At 41.9% G+C, this 16,858-nt stretch overlaps 1 pseudogene; it reads left to right on the forward strand.

Annotated features, from left to right (window-relative positions):
• Positions 1-10,891: 10,891 nt before the first annotated feature.
• On the forward strand, positions 10,892-16,422 carry LOC116113669 (annotated as a pseudogene).
• Positions 16,423-16,858: the final 436 nt, after the last annotated feature.

Here is a 16,858-nt window from a genome sequence, read left to right on the forward strand (position 1 = left end):
AGTAAGACATAGGCCTTGTGATCGAGTCGGTGTGACCAACTTGTAGTTGGAGGTTGTAAAACGTATTAAGGATGAATATTCACATACTTCTTATTCATAGAATAAAAGGATACATATTTATATACACTTGTAGTCTTCTAAACTAGGTAAGTGATCAATCTCTATTAGGATACTAGATCAATGTGATCCCTATAATCCTGGATATCAATGTGATCTCTATAATCCAGGATATCAATGTGATCCCTATAATCTAGAAAGTTATATACATCTGTAACACTCCCCATCAAGCTGGAGTATAGATATCAATCATACCTAGCTTGTTACAAAGATAATCAACTCGAATCCCAGTTAGAGCCTTTGTGAAGATATCTCCCAATTGTTCTTTAGTCTTCACGTACTCAGTGGAAATCAGACCTTGCTGTAGTTTCTCACGGAAGAAATGGCAATTGATCTCAATGTGTTTCGTTCGTTCATGGAACACTGGATTAGATGCAATATGAAGAGCTGCTTGGTTATCACACCATAATTTTGCTGGTACTGAAGTGTCAAGGCCTATTTCAGTTAGGAACTGATATATCCACATCATTTCACAAATAGCTTGTGCCATAGCCCTATATTCCGACTCTTCACTTGATCGTGACACGACATTCTGCTTTTTGCTCTTCCATGATATTAAATTTCCTCCAACAAAGACACAATAGCCTGATGTGGATCTTCTTTCTACCTTGGAATCTGCCCAATCTACATCTGAGAAACATTCAATATGAGAGTGACTATGATTGGAATATAATATACCACGTCCATGGGCTCTTTTCAAATAGCACAAGATCTGCTCCAAAACTGCCCAATGATGAACTGTTGGGGAGGCCATAAACTGACTGACAACACTTACTGAATATGCAATATCTGGATGAGTCGCCGTAAGATAGTTCAACTTCCCGACCAATCTTCTATATTTCTCAGGATCTCCAAATAGTTCATCATCTTTCGTAAGCAGCATATTAGGAACCATCGGAGCACTACATGGCTTTGCCCCCAATTTCCCTGTCCCAGTTAATAAGTCGAGCACATATTTCCTTTGAGAGGGGAATATACCTCGTTTGCTCTTTGTAACTTCAACCCCAAGAAATACTTCAATATCCCTAAGTCTTTTGTGTGAAACTGGGTATGGAGAAAAGACTTAAGAGATGTGATGTCCACACTATCACTCCCAGTAATAACTATATCATCCACATACACAACTAGAAGAATGATGCCAGTTTTAGACCGTTTGTAGAAAACAGAATGGTTAGTTTTACATTTTAGCATACCAAATCTCTCAACAGCCTGATTAAACTTTCCAAACCAAGCATGAGGACTCTGTTTTAAACCATACAGAGATTTGCGAAGATAACATACTTTCCCATACTCCCCTTGAGCAACAAACCCAGGAGGTTGCTCTATATATACCTCTTCCTGAAGATCGCTGTGAAGAAAAGAATTCTTGATGTCTAGCTAATGCAAAGGCCAATCATAAGTAGCTGCCATAGAGATAAACAACCGAATAGAGGTGAACTTAGCCACAAGGGAAAAAGTATCAGAATAATCAACTCCGTAGGTCTGAGCATATCCTTTAGCAACCAGACGAGCTTTTAGCCAAGCAACTGACCCATCTAGATTAGCTTTAACTGTAAACACTCATTTGCATCCAATTGCTTGTTTCCCTGAAGGTAAATCTACCAATTTCCAAGTACCATTGTCATCTAAGACATTCATTTCCTCTATCATTGCATTACGCCAACCACGATGAGAAAGGGCTTCATGAACAGTTTTAGGGATAGTAATAGAATCAAGGGAAGCAGTAAAGGAGCATGATGAATGAGAAAAATGATCATAAGAAACACAAGAAGAAATAGGATAAGTACACTGTCGTTTACCTTTTCGCAATGCAATAAGAAGATCATTACTTGAAATTGGATCGAATGACGAAGAAGTTGGTGCCGGACATGAAGCAAGAGGAGGTGGATGATGAGAGTAGACTTTGACAGGAGCAGTATCAGAGATAGGAGCCGATGCAGGAAGCACAAGAATAGTGACAAGGTTAGAGACAGAAGCTGATTCAGATATCGGTGCAGAGGAAGTGAAGGTATAAACTAACAAATCATCATTATCATCATCCTTCTGATGATCTGCAGGAGAAGAGGAAAAGTATGGTGTTTCTTCTAGAAAGGCAACATCAATGGAAACAATACTTATTAAGACTTGGACAATAATATTGATATCCTTTTTGAATTTGAGAATAACCAAGAAAGACACATTTTAATGACTTGGGATCTAATTTAGTGACTGACTATCGAACATCCCGAACAAAACAAGTGCTACCAAATACCCTAGGTTCAAGAGGAAATAATGCTTTGTTAGGAAAAAGAATACTGTATGGGGTCTCACCATGAAGGACAGAAGACGACATGCGGTTAATCAAAAAGCAGGCGATGGAAACTGCATCAGCCCAAAATTGTTTATGAACATTTATTTGGAATAATAAGGCTCTGGCAATTTCAAGAAGATGTCTGTTTTTTCGTTCTGCTATTCCATTTTGAGATGGAATATCAACACATGAAGTTTGATGAAGAATGTCATTCTGAGTCATGTAATTTTGAAAAGAAACTGACATATATTCTTTTGCATAATCACTGCGTAATGTACGAACAGAAACATTGAAATGAGTTTTAATCTCAGCATAAAAAGACAGAAATAAGAAAACAAATCAGAACAATTTTTTATTAAGAATAACCAAGTATACGAGAGTAATCGTCCACAAACGTAACAAAATATCTAAAACCAGTTTTAGACAACTGGACAGGGACCCCAAACATCAGAGTGAACTAATTCAAAGGGAGAATTAACTCTTTTATTGACTCTAGGACTAGAACTGACACGATGATGTTTAGCAAACTGACATGACTCACACTCTAATGTATACACTTTATTAAACTGAGGACACAATCTCTTCAGTGAAGGAAGAGATGGATGGCCCAAACGACAATGTGCTTGAAACGGGGATGCAATGCTAGAACAAGCGACAGGTGTAGATTTTGGTCTGTCAAGAATATATAAACCTTCATATTCATGTCCTTTACCAATAATCTTCTTCGTCGTAAGATCCTGAAACAAGCAATAATCGGGAAAGAATAAAACACAACAGTTAAGAGCACGAGTAAGTTGGCTAACAGAAATCAAATTGAAAGAAAAATCTGGTAAATGTAAGACATTTGACAAGGGAAGTGTGTGGTAGGGGTAACTGTGCCAGACCCAAGAACATAGGATGGTGACCAATCTGCTAAAGTCACATTCGAAAGGGTTTTTGATTGATAAGTAGAAAAGAGATTGGGATTACCTGACATATGATCTGTTGCACCAGAGTCAATGACGAATTTGGAGGATGAGGAAAAGAGACATGTATTTGGCTTACCTAAGTTAGCCATAGCCGTTACAGGAGTAGATGAAGCTTTTAATGATTCCTGTTACAATGAAAACCTGGCAAATTCATCTGCAGAGATAAGAACTGACTGATCAGAAGTATCGTTGGTGGATGCAACATGGGTAGAGGAATTTCTTTTATTTCTGTTCTGAAGCTTTCTACAATCACGCTTCATGTGTCCTGGCTTATGGAAATAGTGACACACAATTCCTCCCATATTACTATTTGACCCTCCTCTTTTGTTGCCACTTCCAAATTGTGATCGCTTAGATTCAGAGTCATTCTTTTAACTGACGAGAGCAGCACTAAACTGAATCGGTGGGGTACCTTCTGTGCGAAGTACCCTACTAAAGACATCCTGCAACGAAGAGATCTTTGGACTGGCTAGAACCTGAGACTTAGCAGTCTCAAATTCAGAAAGAAGACCTGTAAGAAAACTTATGATTGCCATTTGCTCCTGTTGTTTTTGTTGAACTTTGACATCATCACTGAAGGGTAACAACATGTTTAACACTTCATAAGTCTTCTTAAACTCCATAAAATAAGCTGTAAGAGACTTATCTTGTTTCTCTGCATGGTAGAATGCCTTACACACTTCATAAATATGAGAAACATTCCCTTTTCTAGAATACAGAAACTCCAAATAATCTTTCAGTTCTTTAATAAACTCACAATGATTAATTAGGCCAATTACCTCACCGTCAATCGAGTTCCGTATTTATAGAATCAATCGAGCATCATCCCAGGGCCATGTTTTTTTCGAATCATCCTTAAGTGGATCATCAGTCATATGATCATCTTTATCAATACTCCGCAAATACAGTATAACAGTTTTACATCAATCATGGTAATTAGTTATACTAATAAGCTTATGTTCTGTAATTTTCGACATCGTCGGTATCATTTCCATCACTGGCTTTGTATCAGACATATCTTAAACAAACTATAATCCCAATGCACACCAACAAATGGTTAAAACAAAACAAATTAACCAAACTTCAGTGACACACCAAATCAATCAATAGCCACCGCCAACCAGAGGCCAAGGCACAGTAAAAATCCAATAATCAAACGAAAACAAAGTTCCGAAAAAATCACAACCAAATCCTCAGAATATCCAAACAAATAACAGCAGTAACCAGTAAGAGATTACCCAATCCAGCACGAAAATGTGTTGTACAAGTGCCGACGAAGAGAACTGAAAGAGACGTCAATAATGGATGCTCTCTCACGTGCCGACGCATGGTACTATTGATTGGAGTTTCAGGTGGCACATGGAGCTCATGCACGGGGATTCCGATGGCTGGAACTTGGGGTTTTGCTGATCGACTGCTTCTGAATCTCCCTAGGGTGGCGGTGTCGAAGAAATCTCACCCTAAACAGGTGTTCCTAATTGAAACCCAAACTCTAATTACCTTTTAAGGCTATGATACTATGTAAAACGTATTAAGGATGAATATTCACACACTTCTTATTCATAGAATAAAAGGATACATATTTATATACACTTGTAGTGTTCTAAACTAGGTAGGTGGTCAATCTCTATTAGGATACTAGATCAATGTGATCCCTATAATCCTGGATATCAATGTGATCCCTATAATTCAGGATATCAATGTGATCCATATAATCCAAGAAGTTATATATATTTGTAACACGAGGCCTTGTGGCCAAGTCAGCATGACCGACTTATAGTTGAAATTCAAGTTATCAAGTCTTGTGGCCGAGTTGGTTTGACTGACTTATAGTTGAAATTCAAGGAATCAGGCCTTGTGGCGAGTCGATGTAAATTGATTGAAGTTGAACATAGTTTTTTGTTGAATAGTACTTTTATTGATTTAAGGCCTAGAAGCCAATGGTTGTGAAGGAGGTGGGCAGACCCATTCATTATTTTTATCAACAAAAACAAAATGAAGCTGAGACACATCCTATCCGAAGTGATAGCACTTGAAGTGGATGGCATTCCAACTGTGGTCGATGTCTTTGCTTTCGGGAGATTAAAGTTTGTAGGCACCTTTGTCGATTGACTTGGTGATCTTGTATGGCCTTTCCCAAGTAGGATCAATTTTGTTAACATTGATCTCCTTGGTGTTCTGGAATACTTTGCAAATGACCCAATCACCTTCTTTTGAATGTTCTCACTCGAACATTGTGGTTGTAATGTCAAGCGACCCACTGTTGATATATGACATTTTTTATCTGGGCTTGTTCCTAGAGCTCATCGATGGTGTCCAAGTTGTGGCACAAGTTCTGACTGTTTGACTTTTTATTCATCCATTATAGTCTAGGTGATGAGACTGACACCTCGATCAGGATGACTGCTTCCGAATCGAATGCAAGGGAGAAACGTGTCTTACTTGTGGATGAGCAGATGGTGACTCTATCAGACCATAAGACTCTTGGTAGTTTATCTACCCATGCACCCTTCACTTTCTGAAGGCACTTCTTCATTATTTGTTTATTATAGTCTTATTTGATGATTCGGCTTAATCGTTTAACTGACGGTTTCAAGGTGTCAAGAAGTTGAGTTTGATTCCCCATATCTCACATAAGTCTCTAAAGTCAGGGCTGATGAATTGAGACTTGTTGTCGGTTCGGGGACATATGACGTTCTTTCAAATGAAAGTTTTTACCTCCTGGTCTCGAACTTGGGCAAATGCCTCTGCCTCAATCTACTTTATGAAATAGTCGGTGACTACCAGCATATACACTCACTGCTTGGGTGCGGTTGAAAGCTTGCCAACGATGTCCATCCCTATTTCATAAATGGCCAAGGGGTGAGGATGAAGTTGAGTCGTTCGGGGGGGGGGGGGGGGGGGGGGGGGGGGGGGGGGGGGGGGGGGGGGGGGGGGAGTGCGAGACATGCGTAAATCATTAGTAATTGTCACATTTCTTGACATATGAGGCTGAGTCTGAAAACATAGTGGGCCAATAGAATCCGGAGATTATCACTCAGTGTGCCAAGTTACGTCCCCCATCGTGGTTCCCGCACTCACTCTTGTGGAGTTCTGCTAGTACGTATTGGGCTTCTTCAGGAGTGATGCACTTAAGGTAGGGACCCAAGAATGACTTCTTGAGGAGCCGACCCTCGTAGATGGTGAATCTGGATGCATTTGCTCTTAGTCAATATGCTTCATTCTTGTTGGCTAGGAGCTCATCATTTTCTAAGTATCTAAGGATAGGGGTCATCCCTGAGTCGGTTGGCTCAATATCCATAACCTCGACAGGTTCTTTGGGGATCAACACTGTCTCAAATGGAGGTTTTTTTCCAGTCGGCTGGCCATTAAAGAAAGAGTAATGGGATGGATGAGTCAAAAGTACCTTGTAAGGTTGAGCTGAAGTTGTCAAGTGCATCAACATGGGTATTCTTAGTTATTGGGACTTGACATATGGTGAATTCTTTGAAGGCCGACTAGAGCTCTTTAACTATGTTCAGGTATGTTGTCATTTTCGAGTCTTGAGCCTGGTAGGTGCCTTGTAGTTGATTGACTATGATTTGAGATTCAGACTTGACTTCCAACCCTGTAACCCCTATCTCTTTTGCAAGTGAAAGACCGGCTATCAGAGCCTCATATTTGGCCTCGTTATTCATACACTTGAAGCTGTATTAGATGAATTGTTGGATGACTTCTCTATCTGGTGTAACCAATACTATACCCAACCCACTTTCATTTACATTGCTCGACCTGTTGACCGAGAGACTCCACTTCAAAGGTGTCTTGCTTGTTAAGCATAGTAGCTCTCTCTTCGCCTGACTAGAAGTGTTATGAGTGAAGTCCGCTATGAAATTTTCTAACACTTGCGACTTGATGACGGTGCGCGGCTAGAAGGAGACATCGAATTCACCCAGCTCGACTGTCCACTGGGTCAGTCGTCCCTGGAGCTCGAGTTTGTGCAGGATCTTTTTAAGTAGGTAGTTAGTGAGAATAATGATGGGAGTGACACTGGAAGTGGGGCCGAAGCTTCCAAGATGGGTGGATAAAAGCAAGTGCAGTTTTTCTAGCTGATTGTATTGGGTCTTGACGTCAAGGAGTGACTTGCTTACATAGTAAATCGATAGTTGTTTTCCATTGTCTTCTCTAATCAGGACGACTGAAATAGCTGATTCTGAAACTGTCAAGTATGTGTACAATTTTCCCCAGTTAGTGGCTTAGAAAGTAGATGAGGAGAAGTCAAGTACCTTTTCAGCTGCTGTATGGCTTCTTCGCAGGCTAAGGTGCACTCAAACTGCTTTGCCTTTCGAAGGGCTGCAAAGAAGTGGTAACACTTGTCGGCCGATCGAGAGATGAATCGACTTAGGGCTGCCACTCTTCCAGAGAGACGCTGGATGTCTTTGATGCATGTAGGTGAGGGAATGTTCAGGACGGCTCAGATTTGATCAAGGTTAGTCTCTATCCCCTACTAAGTCGCCGTGTATCCAAAAAACTTACCAGAGGAGACCCCGAATGAGCACTTGGCTGACTCGAGCTTCATATTGTACTTCATCAGTACTGTGAAGGCCTAACTGAGGTGGTCCAAGTGCTACTCAGCTATCAAGGACTTGACATGCATGTAATCGATGTATACTTCCATAGTGTCCCCTAAGTGTTCTGCAAACATCTTGTTGACGAGCTGTTGATAGGTGATCCTTGCATTCTTGAATCCGAACGACATCACTTTATAATAGTAAGTGCCCCTCTTTGTGATGAAAGCATTATTCTCTTGGTCACTCGGGTGCATGAGTATTTGATTGTAGCCAAAGAAGACATTCATGAAGCTGAGCAACTCATGACCAGTCGTAGCATCAACCAGCATATCGATGTGTGGGAGTGGGAAGGAGTCCCGAGGGCATGCCTTGTTCAGGTCTGTGAAATCTATGCAGAATCGCCACTTTCTTTCAAACTACCACCACATTAGCGAGCCAATCGAGGTAGTGAACCTCCCGATCGAGCCCATTTCTCAGCAATTTCTCTACCTCTTCATTAATGACTCGATTTCGCTCTAGAGCAAATTTTATTCTCTTCTATCTGACCAGGTGACAGTCAGGGTCAACCTGCAGATGGTTCACCATTACGTCAGAGTCGATCCTTGTTATATTTGCATGGGACCACGCGAAGCAATCATGGTTCTATTTCAAAAAGCTAATTAGTCGTTCTCTGATTTCAAGACTTACTTGGGACCCAATCTGAGTCTTTTGGTTAGGGTGGTTTGGGTGAATCTGTATCTCATCCAACTCTTCCTATTGATGGTTAATCCGGCTCCGTTAAAAGAGTGGGGTTGGTCTATAGTTGCTATAATGTGTGGGACTTGCCTTTGAAGGCATTCTTGTAACAGTCCCTTAAGGCCTTAAGGTCATCCCTAATCTCTCTCACACCTCATTTGGTGGGCAACCTGACTGTTTGATGGAAGGTTAATGAGACGACTCTCATATCATGGATCCAAGGTCGGCTTAAGATAACATTGTAGGGTGAAGGGCAATCCAACACAAGGAAAATGCTTTTACTCAGAGCTGAACCCGACCAAGATGTTGAGGTGCTTGTTGATGTCCGACTCATCTAGGCCTATTGTCTTTATAGCTTCTAGGAATATGATGTTGTCTGAGGAGCCTCCATCCACGAATATCCTCTTGACTAGAATATTCGTTATCTACAAGGTGATCACTAAAACATTATTGTGTGGGGCAAACAAGGTGACTGGCTCATCGTCTTTGAATTAGATGACTTGTTTAGATGGTTTCTGAGCGGATGGGAAGAGCAGGCTTCAGGGTGATGGCTGGCTCGGGCATGCCTTTTAGCCGAGGAGTAATTCACTCCACTGATTTCTAAACTACCAGATTCATGTGGTAACAGACTTCTGGCTTTGGATCTGAGGGAGGAGATGATCGGCTTTTCTCATCTCTGTTATTCATGGTGCTTTTACCTTTGTCTGTCAGTAGATCCCAAAGATGTCTTCTTTTAAGTAAAGCTGTAACCTTTAATCTCAGAGTGATGTAGTTAGTTGTAGTGTGCCCATGGACATGGTGAAACTTGCACCACTTGGTTGTGTCCTTTTAATATCGGGTCTAAGCTTGGGCGGCCATTTGACTGTCTGACCCATCCTCTTCACTATTGATACCACTTGGGCCAACTCAACATTAAGATTATACTCAGAGACGACAAATGGAGTAGAATTGGAGGTATGTATGCAGGTCAAGTTGGAGAGCGATCATACGGTCTTCGATTGCTTTTGTTGAAGCCGCGTGATGGAGGTGGGTGGTTTGTTTCATATTGCCGAGCTCCAAGGCGTCTATCGCTTCGGCTCTATCGACGATCATTATAGGGTGTATACCTTCTACGGTTTGTCTCATCTTCCTCCCACCTTATTTGGATGATCGGTCGGGCTAGAGCATCCTCCATGGTATTTCAGCCCAATTTGGAGAGATCTTTGTAAAGTTCTCCATTAGGGAGGAGCCGCTTCCTGAAAACGTCCACTACTATTTCATGATTGCAAGATAGGATAAATATCTTCTCCTTTTTGAATCGACTAACATATTCTCGGAGTGGCTCTCCTTTCTTCTGATAGACCATGTATAGGTCAGCTGATAGCTTCTCAAGTTTTTGCTACTTGCGAATTGCTTAACGAATGTGTCAGTGAGCTAGGTGAATGAGTTTATGCAATTGTTGGGGAGGTTTGTATACCACTGAAGAGCCGGTTCTGAGAGGCTAGAGCCAAAGCTTTTGAACATGCATGCTTCCATAAGATCCTATGGTATGGAGGCGGTAAATATCCTCTGTTTGTAGGAGACAATGTGGTCATCTGGGTCGGTTGTACCATTATAGGGTCTCATGTTTGGGATGGAGAACTTGTGAGGCATCTTGACTAGGGCTATGGAGTCGATGAAGGGTGAGTCGACATAGTTATAGGAAGGCTTTTCTTAGCTGGGGTGGGGACTCCGGGTATGCGCCTCATCATGGCTTCCATATCAACCAATTTCTTGGCTAGTATTTGTTCTAAGGGAGTAGCGACAGATAGCAGGTTTTGATTGATGGTTTGGTGATGGATGTTTCTTTCACTCGGTCTGGTAGGGCGAGCCGAGTCATTAGGTGTAGCTTGATGGTTGTTATTTATGTGTTAGGGGCTCCATTCATTCCTTCAAGATAATTTATCATGAGTGTAGCAGTTCGAGTGCTTCTGGCAGCATGTATGGTTAAAGGTGTGACTTGGGGACCGCTCGACCCATGAGGGTAAGCCGAGCTGAGCGGTCTTTGGTAGGGGTGATTGCTAGACCCATGAAGGAGAGCCAAACTGGAAGGTTCTTGGGCTTAGTGTGGGTCAGTCATACTGATGGGATGGTCGATGTTGGTGATATTTTGTTATTGCTAGCTGGGGATGACTTGAGTGAGCTGGTCACGAGTGATTGAGGGGTCAACTGATAGGGGTCGTGTTTGCATGGCTAGGATAGTTGTGTTAGTGATGGAGGGTGCTGAGCCATCCATCATGGATGATTGGAGTTGGGAAGACGGAGGGTCTAAGGTCGAGGATTTGGGGTCTGGGGTTATGAGTGGCTGCATGGTATTCATCAGGACACGGAAATGGTTCTTCGGTATCCAATTGAATGAGAAATCAAGAGAATAAAATTGAGTTACCTTTTCCCGTAGACTCTGATTCTCGGCCTGGATGTTGTTGTTTTTAGCCTGAATGCTGATATCCTCGGCTTCTAATGTCGTGACCTTGTTGGCCTACTGTTGCACTAGTGTTGAGAGAGCCTTGACCTTAGCCGTGAGGTCTATTGAGGCAGTGTTTGTGATTTCAATCATGTCGTGATTCTCTATAGAGCAGGATGTTGAACGGGAGTTGATTGTCAGAGGCCCCATGGTGGGCACCAAACTGTAGATGCTAAAATCTACGGTTACGGAAAGAAGGTGTGATCCTGTGAGATTGAGGTCATTAATAATCCGTTGTACCTGCACACAAAGTAAACAAGCATGGAGCTTAAGTAAACACCGGTGTGGTGTCTACCGTAGGCACTTCGACGCCCAAATCAGCAAGGCTGAATGAGGCAATTTAGTGAGGTCTAAGGGAATGAAAGGTTACCAGAAGTTTAGTCGAAGACTAGAACTACGACGTAGATATATAACTCTTAAGAGTAGGAGCTTGGGAGCAAGTATGTGGTATTGAGATTGAATGCCTAAACAGAGGTGTGGCCCTTATTTAAATGGTAGTCGTAAGATCTTCGTATCCTAATAGGACTTTAAGTCTATAATAGTAGAGGTTTAGTGAATAGGAAAAGATCATGATTTACTTGCCTTAGTAGGATTCAGAGTCATAATTCACATAAGATATGAAATCTTGGGCGAATTAGGATAGAATCCAAATAGGAAGAGTCCTAATTATCTTGGACCAATGGGCTTGGCCTTAGGTGGGCTAATAGTGATGCCTAATCTAGAGAGAGGCTGGGTTTGGGCCGTTCGTTTTGGCCCATGACATGAATTCTGATGTATGTCTAACCAAAATTGGACCACGACCTTGGGCCTACATGGTAGAAAATATTTTCTTTGGTCTGATAAGGCTTAAGACGATTTTTGGCCCATATAATTGATTAATTAATACTTTTTTAATTAATAGAATTTATATACTTTGTTTTCATTAAATATTACAAAAATTTAATAAATTAATTAAGAAAAAAGACAAAAGAGAGCGTGAGTCACACCATGGTGGGACTAAGAAGCTATCATCAACATCAACATGTGATTCACAAGAAGTGGGACGCTTTTATAATGGCATGTATTCTTGAAAATGACAGCCGCTATGTCTATATTGTACTTGGGGTAACAGAAAGATGTTACTATTTATTAGATTAGGATTTTAACTCAAAAAGAAGTCTTTACATGTTAACGTTACCCAACACTACAGTTATCGTATATTCGTATTACTTTAAAATATGAAAGGGTGTGTTTGGTTTAGTATTTTGGATAGGATTTTAGGGATAGTATTGGGTTATTGGATATGGGAGTATTACGAGGTAAATTTTAAAAATTTATAAAAAAGCCCTTAGGTTTACTAATTTAACTAAAGACCCTAACATATAAAATGACAAAAACACCCCCACCACCTGCAGTGTCAGATTCCGTCGGAATCTGGCCAGAAAATTTCGTTACGGCACAGACTTGTCGGATCTGTGCCGTAACACGTCGTTATGGCCTTTTCCGGCCAGATCCATGTTGGATCTGGTCGGAAAAGGCCAGATCTACGATCTGTTATGGCCGTCGACGGTCGGAAAAGGCCAAACGAGGGCCATCTTTGGCCGTCAGCGACGGCCAAAGATGTGGCCGTCGTTTTCGGTCAACGTCACCACGGCCTTTCTTTGGCCATCGCTGACGGCCAGATCTGGCCTTTTCCGGCCAGATCCTGGTGGATCTGGCCGGAAAAGGCCACAGCGTGACTTCCGGCCATTTCTGGTCGGAAGTTAGGCCGTTGTACAGATTCCGGCTATCACCGACGGTGGTTGCTGGAATCTGACAAGTTGGGTTGATGGGGTGTTTTTTGTTAATTTTTAAACTTTTTTTCAGGGGGTATTTAGTGAATTAATAACCTTATGGGGTTAAAATGTAATTAAAAAAATAAGGTATTTTTAGAATATTTACCAAACGCTATTTCGAAAATAGGATCCAGAATAGGGATAAAAAATATAAACCAAACGCATATAAAGTTATTTCTATTTATTTTATTTTATGGAAAATAGGGTGTCCACTATATACTTATATTCAAAGTCAATTAAAATACCAAGACTTAAAAAATATGGTGTTCAGTTATTGCCCACTATAAATAACATTATAGTTGACCAAAAGCTGAGTGAATAAAGTCTTTCTCTTAAAACCTTGATTAATTGGGTACAGTATAATCCACAAATTGTAGTAGTTATAGATATGTAAACACCAAAGGAAGCGTTTTATTAATGTTAATTGAATCCAATGTTTTTTTGTTTAGGAAAGGACAACATATCTGACATCTCATTTATAAACATACCATTTTCATAAATATTTTTGGGTGCGTTTGGTTTAGTATTTTGGATAGGATTTTAAGGGTAGTATTGGGTTATTGGATATGGGAGTATTACGAGGTAAATTTTAAAAATTTATAAAAAAGCCCTTAGGTTTACTAATTTAACTAAAGACCCTAACATGTAAAATGACAAAAACACCCCACCACTGCAGTGTCAGATTCCGGCCACCACCGCCGAATCTGACCGGAAAATTTCGTTACGGCACAGACTTGTCGGATCTGTGCCGTAACACATCGTTATGGCCTTTTCCGGCTAGATCCATGGTAGATCTGGCCGGAAAAGGCCAATCTATGGTTTGTTTTGGCCGTCGACGCCGGAAAAGGCCAAACGACGGCCATCTTTGGCCGTCAGCCGGCCAAAGATGTGGCCGTCGTTTTCGATCGACGACGGCCAAGATTTGGCCGTCGTTGACCGTCAACGACGGCCATTTCTTTGGCCGTCGCTGACGGCCAGATCTGGCCTTTTCCGGCCAGATCCGTTGTGGATCTGGTCGGAAAAGGCCACAGCGTGACTTCCGGCCATTTCTGGTCGAAGTTTGGCCGTTGTACAAGATTCCGGCTATCACCGACGGTGGTTGCCGAATCTGACAAGTTGGTGGATGGGGGTGTTTTTGGTTAATTTTAAACTTTTTTTTCAGGGGGTATTTAGTGAAATTAATAACCTTATGGGGTTAAAATGTAATTAAAAAATAGGGTAATTTTTGAGAATATTGTACCAACGCGATTTGAAAATAGGATCCAAATAGGGATAAAAATATTAACCAAACGCATACTTTACTGTTTTTCCACAGCTGGTGCGTTTGTTTTCCTATTTTCGCCCTATTCCATTCCTATCTTTTCCAGATTACACGATAATCGTTTAGAACTTTCCTTTCGCTATAGATTAATCCCCACTCGCCCTTTTTCTGCTTCATCTTCATCATTCCTCTAACCAACACACACCTCAGCCAAACCAAACATGGAGAATTAAAGCCCACCTCTGCTAATTCATGCCCGCTGACTCCACTAGGTTTCTTGGAAAGAGCTGCAACTGTTTCGCTGATTCTCCTTCCATCATTTACCACAAACTACTCACACTTGGTCCCAACCCACCGTCGTTTTCTCCAGCTCGCTTCTTCCCTTTCCTCTCTCGGCATCGCCAAGGGCCACGTCGTCTCCGTCTTGCCCCCAACATCCCCGCCACTACGAACTCCATTTCGCCGTTCCTTTCGCCGGTGCTTTCTCACAACATTAACACCCCCTCGACGCGCGGACCGTCTCCGTTCTCTTACAGCACAGCCAATCCAAGCTCGTCTTCGTCGATCACCAATCACGCTCTCTCCTTCTCAACGCCGTGGTTTTGTTCCCGCCAAATATCAAACCCCCTGCTGTCGTCCTCATCACTGACGAGTATGATGCTTCATCTCAGACCGTTGATTCTGATTTCGTTTGCTCCTACGAGAGCCTGGTTGAGAAAGGAGATCCCCAGTTCAAGTGGGTCAGGCCGAGAGCGAGTGGGACCCGCTGGTATTAAACTACACCTCAGGTACAACTTCTGCTCCAAAAGGCGTCGTTCATTGCCACCGTGTATCTTCATCGTGACCGTTGATTCTTTAACTGACTGGTCCGTACCGAAACAGCCCGTGTTCTGTGGACGCTGCCCATGTTTCACTCCAACGGCTGGTGTTTCCCTTGGGGCATGGCTGCCGTGGGCGGGACCAACATTTGTCTACGTAAATTCGACGCTTCAATTATTTACGACTCCATTCGAAGACAGGCGTCACTCACATGTGTGTGCTCCCGTTGTGCTCAACATGCTATCAACTCTCCAGACAATCAACCACTCACAACTCTGTTAGATTCTCACCGCCGGAGCTCCACCGCCGGCCGCCGTCCTCTTGAGGACCGAGTCGCTCGGTTTTGTAGTTAGTCACGGTTACGGTTTAACGGAAACCGGAGGAATCGTTGTTTCATATGCGCCTGGAAATCAAGATGAACGTTTTGCCGGCAACGGATCGAGCGAGGTTAAAAGCGAGACAAGGGGTGAGGACATCGTTTGACTGAGCGTGGATCCTGAGTCAGGAGCGAGTGTGACACGTGACGGGTCATCATTGGGTGAGATCGTGCTGAGGGGAGCATGCATAATGCTTGGTTATCTTAAAGACCCGGTTGGGACTCGTAAATGTTTGAAAGAAAACGGGTGGTTTTACACCGGAGACGTGGGTGTGATGCATACCGATGGATATTTAGAAATAAGAGATCGTTCAAAAGACGTAATAATAAGCGGCGGAGAGAATTTGAGTAGCGTGGAGGTGGAGTCAGTGCTGTACTCACACCCGGCCATTAATGAAGCGGCGGTGGTGGCTCGGCCGGATGAGTTCTGGGGAGAGACTCCATGTGCGTTTGTGAGTTTGAGGGGGGAGTTGAGTATGAAACCAACGGAGAAAGAAATAATAGATTATTGCAGGAAGAGGTTGCCCCATTACACGGTTCCGAAAACGGTGGTGTTTAAAGAAGAATTGCCCAAGACTTCGACGGGGAAAATTCAGAAGTTTGTGCTGAGGGAAATTGCGAAGGGAATGGGGTCGGCAAGAGTGAGTCGAATGTAGAGTTGACTAATTAGGAAGTGAGTTGACTCGATAGGTTATTTCCTATTTGGATCGCTCCTTAACTCGGTCAAGGGACTGGTTTTCCGATTGTCCGGTCCAATCGGTTAGACCGATCGATCTTACCAGTATTCAACAGACGTATATCTGAATAATTTATCAGTCTTTATAGGTTTGAAAATCTGTAAATATATCCTTAAAAATTACCCGTAAGTCCTTGTAAGTATGAAATAACCCGCCATTTTTATTGTTAATTTTTTTTTTCTCCCTCATCACTTTCATCTTTGTCCTTTTTTCTCTCTCCCCATCAATTTTATCTTTCTCCTTCTTTTTTCAGCCGCTTCTTTCTGCCCTTTTCCCTCTTTCTCCTTTAACTTTTTTCCTTCCTTCCTCTTTCTCTTCATCTCCTCTTCTTTTTCATTTTCCTCTCCTCTACTTATTCTTTTTTACATGATAGATTTTAGAGTAAATGAAGAAGAATATAAGATGAAAATGGAAGATGCAATTTAATCTTTGGAGATGAAAAGGGTATTAAAATAAAATGGAGGATGTTTGCTGACTCAATAAAATGGAGAATGTTTGCTCACTCAATGAAATGAAGAATGAAACGGTGTTACAAATCTGGTTTAAGAATTAGGGATTAGATTAACCCCGAAATAATGAACCGTTTTAAGCTTCGGATCGATCGGTTCGACGGTTTTATACTGTTCCATAAGTCTATTATTAGTCCAAAGTGGGTTTTATGTTATTTCCGGTTTTATCAGAGTTAAGGCTAGGTCCCGATCGAACCAGT

Source organism: Pistacia vera, unplaced genomic scaffold (assembly GCF_008641045.1).
Source record: "Pistacia vera cultivar Batoury unplaced genomic scaffold, PisVer_v2 Contig688, whole genome shotgun sequence".
NCBI lineage: Eukaryota > Viridiplantae > Streptophyta > Magnoliopsida > Sapindales > Anacardiaceae > Pistacia > Pistacia vera.